Raw genomic sequence first — 19,228 nt, 5'->3', positions numbered from 1 at the left:
TCTTGTCACAGGTGAGATGACCCTCTTCCCCTTCAAAGTATGACTTTATCCAGAAAATGTATACACTGTATGTATCAAGTGTTAAAGAACTGATACTATTTGTGTAAGTGTGGCTATTTGTGGCTGCAAATGCAAAGTCTTTGAAGACAATGTGTTCTATTAATTTCTGTATCTACAGTATTCACTTAGCACCTGATGCCTACTAGTTACTTGAGAGATTAAACACGGATTTTCTGAATAAATGGAAGAATGGGTGAAGTCTTGAGCAGAAATGGGCAATTTGAGGTCTGTTAAAGGTCTGAGTGGTTGAGGAGAGCTTATTTGGTTCCTTTAAGGATTTTCTCCAGGCTCTCTGCCCCTAGCCTGTACACAGAGTAAGTCTGTATTTAGAGTAATGTGATTTAAAGGTCACATTTATTAGCAAATAGCTGTGTTTATAAATTTAGTTTGTCAAAAAAGAGAGCCTTTGAAATTAATTCTGTTTGCTGAAACTAGCACCAAGTTCAACCAATAGTGCATACTGAGCCGAGGTAAGTGAATTTCCAGCCCATGTGGCTTTTACAATCTTATGCTCCTCACCCACTCCTTTGTATATTGTTTTAGAAACTTTACTTAGTGTTTTTACTGCATGACTGGATCTTTAGGCTGAAATTTACCTATTTAGTATTCATTTGTTATTGTTGTGATATTCTGCTTTTAAAAGTTTACTGACTGGAGGAGATAGATTTCAGGACCTAGTGTGACTCTTTTCCTCTCCAGGCCAGTCACACTGCAGGGCCCTAATCTCTTTTCTTGAGAGAGTCCAAAGACTGTGGGACTGGGCCTGCTGGCCTGCTGGTCTGCTGGTGTTCTCCCATCTCTGCCTCTGAGCACCCTGCTGGAAAGGCTACCCTGAGATGTTGGTGGACTGGATCTCTGATCTAGAAAAAACTGCTCAGAGGCAAAAGCTACAAGAGGCACGTTCTGGCATGAATGATACTGGCTCTTCTGGCCCCCAGATTGCAGATCCACAGAGAACACTATGGGTAAAAGATGACCCCAGGCGTAGAACTTCATCTTAGGAAGAGATCACCCAACCAGAGACTTCTTACACATCATTTAGTTGATTTTAGTTAACGAGAGCATGGAAGATGTTGGAATAATTGCTAACAATCCTGGCCAGGGAAATTAGGAAGCCAATCCTCTAATTAAAATTTAATGTAGAGGAACTGACCATCATGAATGAATGGACTCAATTCCTTGAGAAGAAGACAGAGAATTTCAAACTATTTCCTAGAACAAGTGAAGGCACACAGTTGTAACGAGTGAGGAGGTTTCCCTAGGCAAGATTGGTGGCAGCCTCAGGATGTATGGGGCCGGAGGCTGTTGTGTTCTCATTGGGCGAGAAAAATGGATAGGGGATGATAATGATGAATGAGTCTTTTAAAGTACTCACTAAGGGAGGCTCTCCGTTTTCCTTTTCCTCACTAAAGTGCCTCAAAATGCTTAAAGAATTCCCCTTTGGAATTACCTCCGAACTAGTTTATATTTTCTATCCCGTGACTCTACAATTGCACCTCATTTTTAACCAAAAAATCATTTCCTGCTTCATCAACCACCTTCTTCATCAGACGTGGCCCTGGATGATTTTTGGTTGTTTCCAAAAATGAAATTCAACCTCAAAGCTTAAAGATTTATGCTATTGTAGCTCCTGAAGAAATGTGCCATCAACTCTGAAGAACTGAAGAGGAGTTCCAGATATATTTTGGTATTGAAAACATTTATGTCTCATTATTTTGCAGTCTCATACATTTTCATATCTTCTTCTCTTATATTGCTTTGAAGAGGAAACTCGATCTGTATAAAGTATTTCAAGCACATTAACCAAAGAGTTGTGCTTAATCCAGCCATCTGTAACTAAATTTCTGTCTCTACAGTATCTCTGAAAAAAGAAAGAAAGTGAAAAGGCAGACTGAGAAAAAATAGAAGTGCATATAATTAAATCATGAAAGAGTGATAGATACATGGTGTGTTCTACTCTGTGCAGCCTCTGCCAGCCTTGTGTACATGATGTGTGGTAGGTTACATCATAGCTTTGTTACTTTCGGGTTACTAAAGTAATACATACGTACTGTAGAAAATTAGAAAAAAAGAGAAACAAAAGGAAGATAATTTAAAATCATCTGTAACTCTATCAGCTATGGAATTTTGATCTTTCATCTTTCTAGTCTTTTTTAATAGATTATTTTGTGGCAGATTTAATTCATTAGTGTTCTTGTTTGTTTATTTAAAAAGATAGATACAAACAGAAACTTACATAAAGCAGGTAGAGTGAATTGCATTAACCTTTAGTTAGCTCTTTCTTCCTTTCCTTATAGGAAGCCAACTACCTTGATTTTTACAGTACTCAGGGTTTGTTGTTGTTGTTGTTGTTGTTGTTTTTCTTCATAGTTTTATCATCTAAGCCAAAAGTAATTTTCCTTTTCTTCTCTACTATGATCACTATGAGATCATGGATTTTTATTTAAGTGTAATTATTATTCTTTCTAACACTCAAATTGTCCTTAAAATATGGCCAGTGGGAGCTTCATCAAGCAGTTCCTGGGACCTTCTTGCACAATCCCACTAGCCCAAACACTCCTTTGCTTTCTGATCCAGCAAGACTTTTCAGGCTCACATGGTGAGCTTCCTGCCCTGACTGTTTCTCTAATCACCCCTGGTTTCTGTTAGGGGTCATTTAGAAATGAAGATCTGGGAGCTCCATGCACCTTGCTATTGAGGTGCCAGTGTTTCTGGTTCCTTCAGAGGACACAACTAGGAAATATACAGACATATGTATTTTAGGCTCATATTGATATTTCAAATTCAAATGTAGCATTGCTATATTTCATAAATTCTTTGCCATTATCTTTTGGATCTCTTTTATTTCTAGTTTCTCTGTGTGATTGCATACATGTGTACAGATGTGCATGTCTGTGTGTTGGATATACTTGACAATTTACAAAATAATCACTGTACAAGTAGAAAGTTTTGGATAGGAAGCAAGACAATGCTTTAATGGTGACGGGCCCCTCTGGTATGGAAAAGTGTTTGGGGGTCAGTATAGAACGTCCAGATCATCTTACCATGAGTAAGTGGAGAGTAAAGAAGACGCTCTTTGTGTCAGGGCTGGGCTGAGCTGAGCAGGGTACTGGGACTCATGCGCCAGCCCGTGGAGCTCCTTAGGGGAACCCCGTCAACTTAGTGGGTCACATCGCTGACCTCCAGACAGGTCTTTTGAAAGGCTATGGTGAACAACCCCACAGGACAATCTTTTCCCACATTTATCATATAAATGTAGACACTTTCTTATAAATTATGAAAACAGAAAAACTTCCTAAAATGAAATTGCTGGGTCAGTATGTATATCCAATTTTAAAGCTAAATACTGATGCATATTGCTAAATTGAACATCCAAAAGACTATATCAACTTATGGCTCTGTAAGTGGTATATATTTAGTCTAGAATTCTTTGATCAATATTTGTATTGGGACCACTTCTTTTTTTTTTTCTTTATTTATCCTTTACTTCTTCTGTGTGCTACTATGATATATTTGTATTTTTTTCTTTTTTTGAGATGGAGTTTCGCTCTTATTGCCCAGGCTGGAGTGCAATGGCACAGTCTTGGCACACTGCAACCTGCGCCTCCCGGGTTCAAGCTATTCTCTTGCCTAAGCCTCCAGAGTAGCTGGGATTACAGGTGCCCGTGACCATGCCTGGCTAATGTTTGTATTTTTAGTGGAGATGGGGTTTCACCATGTTGGCCAGGCTGGTCTTGAATGCCTGACCTCAAGTGATCCACCCATCTCGGCTTTCCACAGTGCTGGGATTACAGGCTTGAGCCACTGCGCCCTGCCTATTTGTATTTCTTTTAAACAATATATAATTGGATTTCATATTTTAAGCCAATTTATATTTAAAGTTTTAACTTATATCATACCTTTTAGTTTATCTCTGCTTCAGGAGGCAAAGTCTGAGGCAAAATCCTTGCTCTTGTCAGTCTGTTTTGTAGCAAATGGTGATTGCTACCAGATTCTGACATTAGGCTGTGTGCCCATCTCTCTTACTCACATATTCCTTCTGATGTGGATATTCCTTCTGATGATTTCTGTCCTTCTTCTTTGTATTTTAGCTAAAAATGGCAAGAGCCTGCATTGTATGCTGTTAATGGAATGTGATTTTTTTTTTTTTTTTTTTAACAGAGTCTTGCTCTGTCCTCCAGGCTGGAGTACAGTGGCGGCATCTTGGCTCACTGCAACCTCCACCTCCTGGGTTCAAGAGATTCTCCTGCCTCAGCCTCCTGAGTAGCTGGGACTACAGGCATGCACCACCATGCCCAGCTAATTTTTGCATTTTTAATAGAGACGGGGTTTCACCATGTTAGCCAGGCTGGTCTTGAACTCTTGACCTCAAGTGATATGCCTATCTCAACCTCCCAAAGTGCTAGGATTACAGGTGTGAGCCCCCATGCCCGGCCGGAATGTGATTTTTTTGCATCAGAAATCCCTTGTATTGAAAGTAAACTTAATGTTATTTATAAGACATATTGCTTTAAGAAATAAACTAAAATGCATTTATGTATTTTATACTTATTATTGTGGGGAGGTAGGGGATTTTTTTTTTTTTTTTGAGATGGAGTCTTGCTTTGTCGCCCAGGCTGGAGTGCAGTGGCGCAATCTCGGCTCACTGCAAGCTCCGCCTCCTGGGTTCACGCCATTCTCCTGCCTCAGCCTCTCCCAGTAGCTGGGACTACAGGCGCCCGCCACCATGCCCGGCTAATTTTTTTGTATTTTTTAGTAGAGACGGGGTTTCACCGGGGTCTCGATCTCCTGACCTCGTTATCCGCCCGCCTCGGCCTCCCAAAGTGCTGGGATTACAAGCGTGAGCCACCGTGCCCGGCGGAGGTAGGGGATTTTTAAATCATTTCATCACTTTATTAGTTTCTTGAAAAGAAATGTGAAAACTTTATCTTGGATAGAACTATTTGTGTAGGCTGCAGATCCTGTTCCATGTCATTCTGGGTTTACTAAAGTCATAATGGGTTAGAAAGTTGTACGGATACAAGACGTAATTAAAAAGAGCCACTAATACATATTCCCAAACCAACAGGAAAAGACTAAAGATGCTGCATGGTACTGAAGAATTGCTCATGGTATAAATTTGTATTTGTCTTAAGTCGTTATTATTTTATACATAGCTTAAAAATTAACATGCTTGATTCATTCTGGGATTTTCCTTGCCAAAATTATAACTAATCCTTATGTTTTGGATGTTGATGTTTGCGAGAGGATCATTTCCATCCTGTTACTAATTTTTACAAAGGAGGGTTTGAGGGGAAGTAGGGCAGTTTGCTCTAGATCATCTGGGAGGCCAGCTGTGAAGTAAACTGGATTAATTTTTCTCCATTTCCTTTTCTGAAGGAAAGTTTTTTGTAAAGACTAATTTTCCATTTCACCCAAACCTGAAGCTCATTACGGAGAAAGGATATCAGTTGTATTTTTAAACCTCTTTTAGCTTGTAGACAATTGTGCATGTACACAAATATAAATTTACTGGAGCAGAGACAGCCTAAGGAGGGATTGCGGAGATTGCGGTCACCACCAGTGACCGAGGGCTGCTGTCTCTTTGAGAATTCCGCGGGCAGGGTACAGAATAGCATGGTTCTCAAATGTCTTGGTCTCAGGATCCGCTTATACTCTTAAAAATTACTGAGGACCCCAAAAACATTTTATCTAGGTGCATTAAATCTATTGGGACTGATTATATTAGATATTAAAATTTTGAAAGATTTGTTTAAAAGTAACAAGGGCGCAGTGGCTTATGCCTGTAATCCCAGCACTTTGGGAGGCTGAGGCTGGTGGATCACCTGAGGTCAGGAGTTCAAAACCAGCCTGGCCAACGTGGTGAAACCCCGTCTCTACTAAAAAAACACACAAAAATTAGCCAGGTGTGATGGCAGGTGCCTGTAATCCCAGCTACTCAGGAAGCTGAGGCAGGAGAATCACTTGAACCTGGGAGGTGGAGGGTACAGTGAGCCAAAATCACACCACTGCACGCCTGCCTGGGCGACAGAGTGACACTCCATCTCAAAAAAAAAAAAAAAAATTAAAGTAGCAATAACAAACCTACTGCTTTTTAACATGAATTACTTTAAAAATACCATATTAACCAAAATAAACATTGTTAGCAAGAAGAGGGGCATTTTTTTTTCATCTTGCAAATCTTAGGAAATGTCTATCTAGTAAAATACAGCAGTATTCTCATATTTGCTCCTGTATTCCATCTATGGATATTACATGTCACGTGGCCACTGGAGCACTCCACCATGTACTCATGAGAGAATGTGAATGAAAACGAGAAATAATGCCTTCATATTATTATGAAAATAATGTTGATATTCCAGATCTCCTGAAAAACTTTCAGGTTCCCCCGGGGGTGCTGAGACCACACTCTGAGAACCATTGGTGGAGGAAGGTGTAGTGGAGGCCAGAACACTGGGAATTACAAACTAAGGTTTTGTGAACAACGAAACAGCTTGATCTTTATAATTTTGTTTGTAGAAACTGATCTCCAATGAACTGTTAGATATCAGCTAATTTTGTAAACATTTACAAAAGTTTAATAAAATCATTCTGATTTATCTTCAGAACTCCGAATTCCTACATATAACTGCTACTCAACATCTCTATTTAGATGTCTAATAGACATTTCAAACTCTTGTTCAGAACTCATCTCCTGATCTTCTACCCTTAAGTTTCTCCCGCTGTGGCATCACCCACTTAGTTAATGGCAATTTCATCATTATAGTTGCTCAGACACAACACCTAAAAATCACGGTTGACCCCTCCCTGGGATCACTCTGGTCTGAGCCATCAGCATCTCTCACCTGGGTTACTCTTACATGTTATCTCTGCTCCTACCCTCCCTGACCAAATCCCTGTTATCCGTTTTTCGTTAATAGCCAGAATGATCCTTTTAACACCTAAGACCATGCACTTTTCTGCTCAAAACTATGTAATGACTCCTCCTTTCAATCAGAGTCAAAGCTGACATCTTAAAATACCCTTAAGACCTTACCTGCTCCGTCTCAACCTGTCCCTGTATGAGCCCGTGGCTCCCTGCCCCGCCCCCACACTGCTGCAACCACAGTGGGCTTCTTACTGTTCTTTGGACACACCAGACATGTTTCTGCCTCAGGGCCTTTACCCAGGCTCTTCCTGCCATCTGGAATGCTCTTCCCCCTTATATATTCAAACTCCATTATTTTCAATATTTGTTCAGATAGTAAGCTTCTCACTGTACTCTACTCTGACAACTCTACTTAAAAATGCAAATCCCACCTCCTGTACCAGAATGCTTGTCACCCCCTTACCATTCTATACTTTAAAAAAAAATTCTTTCTCACCCCCATTAGGCATTTAAACCCTTATACTTATTTCGTTTATGTTTCTTGTTTCTTGTTTTTCTCCTCCAGAGTAAATCCCACAGGTCAAGAGTTCTTGTCAGCATTTTTTCTCTGCATAACACAAGAACTTAGAACAGTGTCAAGCATGTTGAAGACATATAATAAATATTTGTTAAATGAATGGCTGGATAGGATGCCTTAAGAAAAACTCGGGTGACTTGGAATCATCCCTAGTATTTGAGGTTGTTATCAATTAAAATCAATCATGAGGAACTAATTGAGGGTATTAATAACCGAATCTCCTTCCAATGCAAGTGACAAAAATTCAATTCACCTTGGCTTAAACCAGAAAAGAAAACAAAGTAAATTTAATGGTCAGGCGCAGTGGCTCACGCCTGTAATCCCAGCACTTTGGGAGGCCGAGATGGGTGGATCACAAGATCAGGAGATTGAGACTGTCCTGGCTAACATGGTGAAACCCCGTCTCTACTAAAATACAAAAAATTAGCCAGGTGTGGCACGTGCATGTAGTCCCAGCTACTCAGGAGGCTGAGGCAGGGAGGTGGAGATTGCAGTAAGCCGAGATTGCACCACTGCACTCGACAAAGCGAGACTCCATCTCAAAAAAGAAAAAAAAAAAAGAAATTTGTTCACTTGCAGAATGGGTTTCAGGCATGGCTGAATCCAGGGGGTCAAATGATGTCATTGAGATCCAGTCTGTTTATTCTCCTTCTTCTGTGTCAACCCCTCATTCTCAGGCAGCCTCTCCCTTTGTGATGGTAAAGATGCTGCATCTAGGCTTATATGTGACCAGCTCAACCACTCCATGAGAAAGAAAGGTACACTTATCTCTGTCCGCTGTCCTTGCTCTAAGGCTCTCTCAAAGGGCACAGCAAGGGAGTGTGCACACATCTATATTTACGTCTATGTCTATAATTGAAAACTGTGTGTTCAATCTGATTCCTCCCATTGCAATCCAACCATACAGGTTTTATTTTTGATTTCCTTCTTTCTCCTGTGAGTATCTTCCTTCTCTGACAGTGAGAAACTAGGTCCCCACACCTTATTTACTCATCTGATTGATCCTTCCTTATGTGATCAAATCCCCCATCCATCTTTGCTGCTGACCTTTCCCCAGGTGGACACCCTTCTCAACCTGCTAGGGCACTGGGAGCTTACCCAGTCTGCCCCTCTGCAGAGGCACCCTCTTCATTCCTGCTCAGGTCTGGCCACTCTGCACCACACTCTCCCACGTGTGACGCCATCTTACCCTACTTGGACTCTGACACCACAGGCCAGGCCATGCCTTTGTAGAAGTTGTTTTCTTGCCTCTGGGGCTCTGACCCCCAACGCTAAGCCACTCTGTGAGTAGGTGCTCTCCTCACCCTGCTGGGGCTGACACCCCATGCCTCACTGTCTCTCTAGGGGACTCTCTCCTTTCCTGCTCACACTCTGAGTCCCCATGGCTTGTCACCCACCGGCATGCTCAGGTGCCCTCCCCATCCTGCTAGGTTCTTAACACCCAACCTCAGGCTCAGACAACACAGGCGAGGCCACTCCAACATGGGGATGCCCTTTTCACCCTCCTTGGACTCATAGGCCACCATGTTTTCCTCCCTTTCCTGCATAGATGTGACCTTGTGCTGTCCCAATTAATAGCTTTGAGGCTGAGTTGCTCAGGAAGGGAGGAGAAGGGAAGAGGAAGCAGAAGCACCTTTTATCTTCATTTGTGTCTGTCATCATAAGAGACTCTGGACCTGATGCTGTCCTCGATTTCTGCGACTTGAATGCCCACCTGGCTCCATAGTCAATGAAGCAATTGCCACCGCCTTTAATCAGTCCTGGCCGGGAACTCCTCTCTCCTTTCCGTGATCTGTTTTCCTCCCTGGCACTTATCACCTTCTGACCTATTTGTTGCATGAATTCCTCCATTTCTAGCAGTCAATGCTGTGCCTGGCACATGGAAGTACCAAGAAATATTTCCTAATGATCGAGTCCTAGAAGAGAACGCAGATGAATGAGGCTGTCCCACATGCCCAGGGAGGCTCTGGGTGCAGTAATGAATATGGGGAATGTGGCTTTAGGGTAAACCACACTCAACTCGGTCCAGCCTGCTCAGATTATCGGCCTCGGTGAAATTCTTCTGTGCACCCTGGGTTCTATAGTTGCTAATGCTTCAGTGTCTTTTCATCCCAAAGCCTCATCAGGGCCACCTCCTTTGGCCTGTGAAGCACCAGTGACTTATGGGAGCAGACAGACAAGGAAGTGTAGTTAGCATTCATTCATTGCTTATGTTGTACAGGCTGTCAAAACTAATGAAATTTTATGACAGACGGGCAACGACCAGCTTCCTGGTGTTATTTATCTTTCTCGCTTCTGGCTCGGAGCACTGGGTGATTTTTCATTTACATTTAAAAATGCCAAGATGACTAAGCGCAATTCGCCTACTCAGAAAACTAGCAAATTGTATCAATGCACAAATGTAATTAATAATCATCAGGCATGAGAAATGAGGAGCAGTTAAGCAGGATAGTCTATCTTTCCAATTCCTCTCCTTCTCCTCTACCACCATTTCAACCAGTTCCCAAACTCCAGGGACATACATCATGTTTTTTCTCTCTTTGCTCACATCTGATAGCCAGTGTTTGTAATGACAAACAAAAGGTCCTTGTGGCTGGTGACATGAGTCCCCATGGCTCAGTAGACATATTTATAGCCGCCTTAGAGGAGATGATGCAAATAGATGTAACACATAAAGAGAAAAAGACGAAAAAAATGGAAAATTTAATGTAAGAGGGAACGGAGGTCCTGGGAGACAAGTTAATTCTAGAGTGACAAGACCCAAGATTGTGAGACTGTGTTTATGTAACCAAGAGAAACCCATAGAACCAATTCATCATAACAACCTAAACCTGGGGGCTGTATGTGCCTTGACAAATTCCTTTGTATACATCACTTAATTCTCTTATCTCCTCATTCCTGCAGTATGTTATCTGTGTTTCCTTTGCTCTCATCTCTACCTGCTATTGCAGGGTCTCTAGGCTCTCAAATTTCGTGCTCTCCACAAATTACTTCTGGGGGGTCTCCAGAGGTATCTCAGATGGGTTCACTAATAAATTGTTAGGTCTCATGTAGCATCTGCATTATTTTTCTTCCTTTCTCCTGCTACTATCAGAGTTTTGATGAGCTGCATCCTCAAGGCACCAAAGCGACAGCCCCATGTCCTCTGGAGACCTCTGAGGGTCAAGAGCTTTTCACATTCTGTACAGTCAGGAGAACGCTTTCTCTCCACTTCCAGCATTTTCATAGGGACTTTAAAATTGTGCAGCTATGTTCCAGTGCCTTCTAGATTTTTTTAGTAAACAGGTTTTGGGCGAGCAGACAAAGCTGAAAGGCAAACATTATAATACTCTACTCAAAAATCCAAGCATTTGCTGCCATGACTGCCATGACTAAGGCTTTGTTATGGGGCCAAGCTTTTCTGCCTCACCTTCTCTCTTTTATAATGGGTTATTTTCCAGAGGGCACCTCATTTTAAAAATGCAAGTTGGCATTGGAAAGGCGAGACATGTCCAGACATGCCAGCCTCACAGTAGTGGACACTTGTTCAGGCTCAAAATGGCACATCTTGATAACCATGGTGTACTTACGCAGAGTCCACAGTGTGCCAGCTGCTCTAGGTGCCAAAAAATGAATCAGACACAGGACCCATCCTCAAGGACTTTATTATACTAACGGTCATGCAGTAAATAACCATTATAACTAAATAAATGGTGGGGAAAGTAAAAATAAGTGCAACAAGAGACGTACAGATAATGTGGTAAAGAGGAGAGCTACTTCCTGTAGCCTTGAAAATGGAATGGCTTCATGGAGGACCCATTAGAGCTGAGCCTTTAGAGGACATGAAGATGTAGAGGAGTGGAATCCAAAAGGTATTTCAGCAAGAAGGAGCACTAGGAGCAGAAGCAAAGGGTGAATGTTACCAGCAATACAAGTGGATTAACAGGGTTTCAAACTGGCTAAAGCATACCTTGTTTGAAGGGGAATGGTTGGAGAAATCATAGTGGAAATGGGGAGTGAGACCTCCAGGGGATGTTTGACCTGGCTGAGATTTTTTTTTTTTTTTTTTTTAGATGGAGTCTCGCTCTGTCCCCAGGCTGGAGTGCAGTGGTGCGCTCTTGGCTCACTGCAACCTCCGCCTCCCTGGCTCAAGCTATTCACCTACCTCAGCTTTCGGAGTAGCTGGGATTACAGGCACGCACCACAACGCCCAGCTAATTTTTGTATTTTTAGTAGAGACAGGGTTTCACCATGTTGGCCAGGATGGTCTCGATCTCCTGATCTCATGATTCGCCCACCTTGGCCTCCCAAAGTGCTGGGATTACAGTCGTGAGCCACCATGCCTGGCCTATAACTTATTTTTATGCAGCAAAATATGTCGAACTAAGATAGTATACTATTTAGAGCCATTAAAAGCCATTGCATAGAGGACTGTGTTTTTGAATCAGTCAGGTTCACCTGGATCAGGTAGGTGCATCTAGATCAGTGTGTGTCAGATGAATAGGAGAAGAGATCTGGGCAGGCACATCAGTGTGGAGGTCTCTGCATTAGCAGAAGACATGGGTACTAAGATTCAAACAGAAGAAATTCAGAGTAGAAAGATGATGAGCTTTGGAGAGAGAGTAGATGGATACCTGGAGTGAGGGAAAAGAGGAAGCTAAGAAGAGCCCCACATGAGGAAGGAGAAATATGATGTCCAAGAGGCAGAGTGAATTTTTAGAGGGAACAGAATGAGTTCACACATTTGAAACAATTTTGTAAGGTGAGTGGGATAGGAATGTTCATTCTTATTTTTTTAATTATTTATTTATTTATTTATATTTTTTTCTTCGAGATGGAGTCTTGCTCTGTCACCCAGGCTGGAGGCTGGAGTGCAGTGGCGCAATCTCTGCTCACTGCAACCTCCACCTCCTGGGTTCAAGCGATTCTCCTCCCTCAGCCTTCCAAGCAGCTGGAATTACAGGCACGCACCACCACGCCCAGCTAATTTTTTATATTTTTGGTAGAGATGGGGTTTCACTATGTTGGCCAGGCTGGTCTCGAACTCCTGACCTCAAGGGATCCACCCGCCTCAGCCTCCCAAAGTGCTGAGATTACAGGTGTGAGCCATCATGCTCAGCCTTATTCTTATTTTAAAGGCAGGAGAGTTGTTACAGGCAGCAGGTAAGTGTGTGTCCATGGTCACAGGGCGTGTGGCAGAAGTGACTCTCAAACCCCAATTTTTGGATGTTAAAACATTTTCTCTTTTCTTGATACACATGCACTTGCATATGTACATGCCTGAAGAGGATGGCAGAAGGAAGACTAAAGAAAAAGATGAGGAATAAGGAGTTACACTGTTGATGAAGAAAGCACACACACTGTGTTCATGTTAGCAATTATTTCTGGGAGATCCATCAGGCAAATGAAATCTCCTAATCCAATTCAGGAAGGAATTTCCTGGACATGTGGATCCATAATCCTGTTTAACTCCTCCAAAAAGAGAGACTAAATTAGAGATCAATTCCAGTAAAAAAGCAAACTCAGAGGTAACGAGTGCGAACAGAGCCTGGGCATCCCCCACGCAGGGGGCCCCGGCTATCATCTAATAAAAGCCATACAAGTCCATAAGCCACATGGAAATCGCTTTACCCAGAAGCTTCTGGAAGGTCCACGTGTTCATAACTAGGACACTGGTAACAGACCTATTCCTCTTGGTTATCTTGGGTGATAGCTGTTTGTGAAGCATCCCTTTCTAGAGAATTTAGATTCCGTCATGGTCTATTTTGCACTTGGGAATATGGTGGTGGTGTGTTGTTTTTCTCTTCGGCTGGTGAGGAGAAGAGGTGGGAAACCCTGGGCTTGCCAATGTCCTATTTATCTTTCTGTTTGTTGTTGCAACTGGCCTCATTAAATCAGGCGAGAGCTGCCAACATATACAACTTTGGCTTTCCTAATTAAAGTTCTGCTGAAAAAAGCTGCCCCTCTCCTCTGACTCCCTCACAGGAATGCAGTCTCATAACAGAGGCATCTGCCCCCTGGACTAACCTTTCTTAAAACCAGATAAACAAAGTAATACCAATAAAAATATCCATCTGTGCTTAAAGATAAATAGAGCATTAATATACCAAACTGAGATCTGGATTCTTTTGGAACCAGCTTTAATGATATTAGACATCTGTTCCGGCTTGCTTTCCACTCATTTTCCACTTGCAGATTCTTATAAGAAAACCATGTGACAGCAGTTTTTCTGTGGGAAGTGGGGGTGCCACCTGAACCCCTGCCCTTTCTCAGGTGATTGCCCCAGTAAAGGGTAGTAGATCCCAAAGGCATAAGCCAATGATGTCCCTTACCATGTTTGGGCCTTATCATGGATTTTAAGCACTGTAATCTTTTTACATGTTTATTTTTGAGATACCAGAATGCCAACTTACTCCTTTACAATGGTAAGTGGAATTGTCAAGTAGACCAGATGCACAAATGTTGGCACAATCGCGGCAGCCTTTCTCTTCCTGGAGTTAAGTCGTATGAGTATCCAAGAAATAGCCAGAAGCTATTCATTTACCAGGAGAGAGTGTCTTCTCCAGCAGGAAAGGTGGGAGGTCCCCATAACGATTGTTTCTTTTAAAGAGAATTGGACTTGGATGACAAAAAAACACCTTTTAAGTGTTTCTTTTACGATTTTTAACACTCAAGAACAATTTCAGGCAAAGTACTATTGTGGGGAAACTTTCTCCACTTAAATGCAGACCTGTCGACCTGGATTTGTTAGATTTGGTGCTAACTCCAAAGTGACTACGGGCAGATCAGTGGGGGTGGGGGCCACATTGGAAATGTGTGGGGGCGTTCAGAATTGTTCCAATGATGGGAGAGATGACACTGATTTTTGGTGCGTGAAGACCAACAATGCGAGAAGCACAGCAATTTGAGGGACAGTCTTAGTTGAATTGCCTGTTTGAAATGCTGACATAACAGGGTATTGAGAAGCACTGACTTTTTCAAATAATGGACACTTTTTTTGAAACAAAAATCTTACACAGGACACCAATATATAAAACTCATTGAAGGAGAGCTATTTTGCCTGACAGAGAGGAGGTCCCTGAAATACTTCTACAAAACATAGTTTGAGAACCACTATTTTAACTAATACCAAATGGCCTTAGAGCTTTAATATTCTGTCTGGTTCTACTATGTTATAGACTAAGTAGTTTACTTTTTCTTTTTCTTTCTTTCTTTTTTTTTTTTTTTTTTGATATGGAGTCTCACTCTGTTGCCCAGGCTAGAGTGCAGTAGCGTGATCTTGGCTCACTACAACCTCCACCTCCCAGGTTCAAGCAATTCTCCTGCCTCAGCTTCCCAAGTAGCTGGAACTACAGGCCCGTGCCACCACACTTGGCTAATTTTTTTGTATTTTTAGTAGAGATGGAGTTTCACCATGTTAGCCAGGATGGTCTTGATCTCATGACCTCGTGATCTGTCCGCCTCGGCCTCCCAAAGTGCTGGGATTACAGGCGTGAGCCACAGCACCCGGCCAATTTCACAAATAGATATTTTTCTTACTGTAAATCTTAGCAAGCTCAGCATATGAATTTATTTTTCCTTAAATTGAAAGCTTTTGCCCTTTCACTTAAAGGCAGCACTTTATGGCTTCTCTTGGGCATATCCAAATTGCTGTCATCACTACTTGTATTAGTCGATTTTCACGCTGCTGATAAAGACATATCTGAGACTGAGAAATTTACCAAAGAAAGAGGTGTATTGGACTTACAGTTCCACATGGCTGAGGAGGCCTCACGATCATGGTGGAAGGCAAGAAGGAGCAAGTCACATCTTACATGGATAGCAGCTGGCAAAGAGAGAGCTTGTACAGGGAGACTCCTGTTTTGAAAACCATCAGATCTTGTGAGACTCATTCACTATCACAAGAACAGTGCAGGAAAGACGCACCCCTGTACTTCAATCACCTCCCACCAGGTTCCTCCCACGACATGTGGGAATTGTGAGAGTTACAATTCAAGATGAGATTTGGTTGGGGACACAGCCAAACCATATCACTACTCTTGTGCTTTGGGGCCATTGTTAAGTAAAACAAGCATTATTTGAACACAAGTACTGCAATACCACCACAGTAGATCTGATAACTGATGGCTACTAAGTGACTAAGGGGCAGGTGGAGTATACAGCGTGGATGCGCTGGACAAAGGGGAGGATCTACCTCCCAGCTGGGATGGAGCAGGACGATGCAAGATTTCATCACACTACTCAGAAAGGCATGCAGTTTAAAGCTTGTAAATTATTTCAGGAATTTTCCATTTAATATTTTCAGGCTGTGGCTGACCGTGGGTAACAAACCCAGGAAAGTGAAACTGTGGAACCATGGATGGGAGAAAGGGTGAATTACTGTATATTCATGAAGGATATTAGTCCATAGTTTTTTTTTTCCTTTTTAACAAATTTTTGGGTTTTGTATATAGTTTGTCTGGTTGTGGTATCAGGGTAATACTAGCTTCATAAAATGAATTGGAAAGTGTTTCTTCTGTTTTCTTAAAAAGATCATATGGAATTAGCGTTCGTTCTTTAAACACTTGGTGGACATCTTAAGTAAAACCATCTGGGCTTGGAGATTTTTTTGTGTGTGTTATAAGATTACATATTCAGTTTCCTTAATATTTATAGGATCATTTTAATTATGTGTTTTTCAGTGAAACGGGTCCATTTTCTATATGTTGTCCAATTAATATTTGTAGAATTGTGTTAGTATTCTTCATTATCCTTTTGATGTCTGCAGAATCTGTAACGGTATCCCTGTTTTATTTCTGATATTAATTTGTGCCGTTATGTCTTTTTTTTCTTTGTTGGTCTTGTCAGAAGTTTGTCAATTTTGTCAATTTGTTCCAAGAACCAGCTCATTGATTTGGTTTCAGTTTCATTGATTTCTGCTTTTATCTTTATTATTTCCTTCTTTTTCTTGCTTTTGGTATATTTTGTACTTCTTTTTCTAGGTTCTAGAGGTAGAAGCATAGATTATTGATTTGAGACCTTTTCTCTTTTCTAATGTGAGCATTTTAGTTACATTTAGTTCCCTTCTAGGACTGCTTTAGTTGGGTTATTGAGAGGTGTTGAAGTCTCCAACAGTATTTGTGGATTTATTTATTTTTCCTTTCTGTTCTATTAGTTTTAGCTTCACATTATTTTGCAGCTCTGATGTTTAAAGGTGCGTGAACATTTAGGCTCACTATGTCTCAGTGAATTGACCCTTTTATCATTATGTAATATTCCTCTCAGTCTCTGGTCATTTTCTTTGTGCTGAAATATACTTTATCTGATAATATAGTGACTCTGTTCCCTGTAGATTAATATTTTCAGGATGTATCATTTTTATTTTTTTATTTTCAACCTGCCTGTACTCATTATATTTGCAGTGAATTTTTTCTAGACACCGTATAGTTGAATCATTTTAAAAAGCCTGCTCTGGCAATGTGTCTTTTAATTGGTGTATTTAGATCATTACATTTAATATATTTACTGATATGTTAGGGCATAATAATTTTTTGTTTTCTGTTTGTGTCTCTGCTTATTATTTCTGTTTTCTTTTTCCTGCTACCTTTGGGTTGTTTGAACATTTTCTTTAGAACTATATTTCAATTTATATATAGTTTTTTTTTTTTAAAAGAGTATCTCTTCATATAGATTTTTTTAGTGATTATAACCAGCTGATACTGCTGGTTCGAGAGCCCTTTGGCTGAGAAAGCAGAGAGCTCACCGGCCTGGCAGCCTGGGTCCCCAGGTAGTATCCGGTCAGGCCAACGACACTGAAACATTTGTCCCCCCTGAGAGGACTCTGAGCACCTGTGGCTGAGGCCAAAGGACCACAGGGCTAAGGATGGGGAGAGTCCAACTCCAGTCGATAAGCATACCTTGGCAAGCTTCTCACGACAGCCCACTGTTCATGGAGAAGCTGGGCCCTGCAGATCGACCAGAAACCCCCACGATATGCCACTTTCTGCCCCTATGTCCTGCATGTCCTGGGCATTGGCCCTGTCTCCCTTGGCAAACATGGAACACTGTTCCATCTCAGAGATTGCTTAACCAGAGAAACAGGTGCATTTATGGTACTGTAAATACTATAGTATATGTGTTGCCAATTACTGTAAAGTCGTAAGTATTTGTAATCCTGGTTCTGATTTGATGGTCACTTGAGGTAGCTGTGGATGGGAGGATATGCTTATTGTCTGAGGAGACTCACAACCATTTCTCAGGTTTCCCTTGCAGAGTGTATGCCATTACCAGTGGGATAGTGGGGGTGCCAAGGAGAAAAACGGCCAGTTAGAAAAAATCCCAAGACTAGTCTATGCAGAATCTCTCGCCTGCAGACAGGGCATTAATAGCCCAGTGGTGGGTGAGCGGCAGAGGCCAGGACTGGACTCAGACTTTTGCCTCACAAAACTGTGAGGACTCTGAAGCTCCGGCCCCTGCCTCATATAGCCTCGCCAGGAGTCTGCTGAGCACCTTTGAAACAAGTGCAGGGAAAAGGTGAAGGTCTGGGAAGCCACTGAGCTCGCAATATTCGTCTACACTGGTCACCTTTGTGTTAGAGAGTGTGTGCATCTGTATGACTGAGTACATGTGTCTATGTGTATAGATACAGCTGCGCATGCCTGTCTGTATGTGCACATTATATGTTTATGTGTATGTATGTCAGTTCTATGGCTGTGTACCTGTGTGGATATGTGCACACTGGACGGTGGGTCTCTGTGTGAGGATGTAACATTTGCGTACATGTGAGGATGCATATCTATGTGTAAATGCTCTCATGTCTTGCATGTTTAGTGTGTGTGTATCTGGGCACACACGAATGCATGTGTAGAAATATGTGTCTGTGTGTATGCTTGCTCTCCATGCATCTGTGTTTTTATATGTGTAACTGAGCGTTTTTCTACATGTAGGAGTGACTGCGTGTTCATCTTTGAGGATCTGCATGAATGTGTCCTTTTTGCGAGATTTCTCTTCCCATTCGTCTTAAATCTCTCTCACCAGTTAAGTGTTTGTTCCCCATCTCTGTGCCTCCTCTATTCATTCTCTCTCACCAAACGAGCTTCTAAGCACCAGTCTCCCTCTACCATCAGATTTGCTGCTTTCGCTGCACAGTTCTCTTCTCACCCGGTACTTGCTTTCTTCCCCTGCCTTTCTCTGCCTGCTTTTGTCACAGTCTCATTGCTTGCTGACTTAGAGGCTAGGGCTGGTTTTCACTTAGCCTCTCCCTTCTTAATTTCTAGCCCTAGTGGGCAGCCCTATCTTAGCCCTGGCTGACCTCCACAGTGAATCATCATGTTCCTGCTACTTTCCTGACCCCTATGCTCAGCCTGGAATTATTGTAGGAGATAGCAAGAGCATTCAGAAGAGTCAGTTGGTTACCAGTGCCTTGGTGTTTACTCTTTTATGTCTTAGTTCCTTAGTTGGGGGTGGGGTTTGATAGGGAAGGAGTGGTATAGCTAGAATGCGAACTAAGAACTTCTCCATCTGCTTTACTTTTTCTTTCGTTGACAAAATGTCACCTTTTCTACTCCAAACTGACCAAGAAGTTGTATTTGCCGTTTGTGGCTACTCACGTCCTACCGCCCAGCCAAGGGACCCTATAACATCTCAGCCCAATGGGTTGGTTAAAAAGAAGAGAGGGAGAGAGGTCACTCTCATTTTTGTATCACGATTGCCCTTCTTTTTAGCAAGTGTGTGAACTCACAGTGCTTTTCTATGAATAAACCATG

At 42.0% G+C, this 19,228-nt stretch overlaps 1 long non-coding RNA gene across 1 annotated transcript in view; it reads left to right on the top strand.

Moving 5' to 3' along the window:
- LOC116458533 (uncharacterized) overlaps nucleotides 1-16,375 on the top strand; it is a 76,331-nt gene extending 59,956 nt beyond the window's left edge. Inside the window, exon 3 of the long non-coding RNA XR_004245350.2 lies at nucleotides 15,097-16,375. This is a non-coding gene — a long non-coding RNA (uncharacterized LOC116458533). The remainder of the gene's footprint in view (nucleotides 1-15,096) is intronic.
- The last annotated feature ends 2,853 nt before the right edge of the window (nucleotides 16,376-19,228 follow it).

Source organism: Hylobates moloch, unplaced genomic scaffold (assembly GCF_009828535.3).
Source record: "Hylobates moloch isolate HMO894 unplaced genomic scaffold, HMol_V3 SCAFFOLD_19, whole genome shotgun sequence".
Classification (NCBI taxonomy): Eukaryota; Metazoa; Chordata; class Mammalia; order Primates; family Hylobatidae; genus Hylobates; species Hylobates moloch.
The sequence above is the reverse complement of the archived record's forward strand: the minus strand, read 5'-3'. Positions and strand labels throughout refer to the sequence as shown.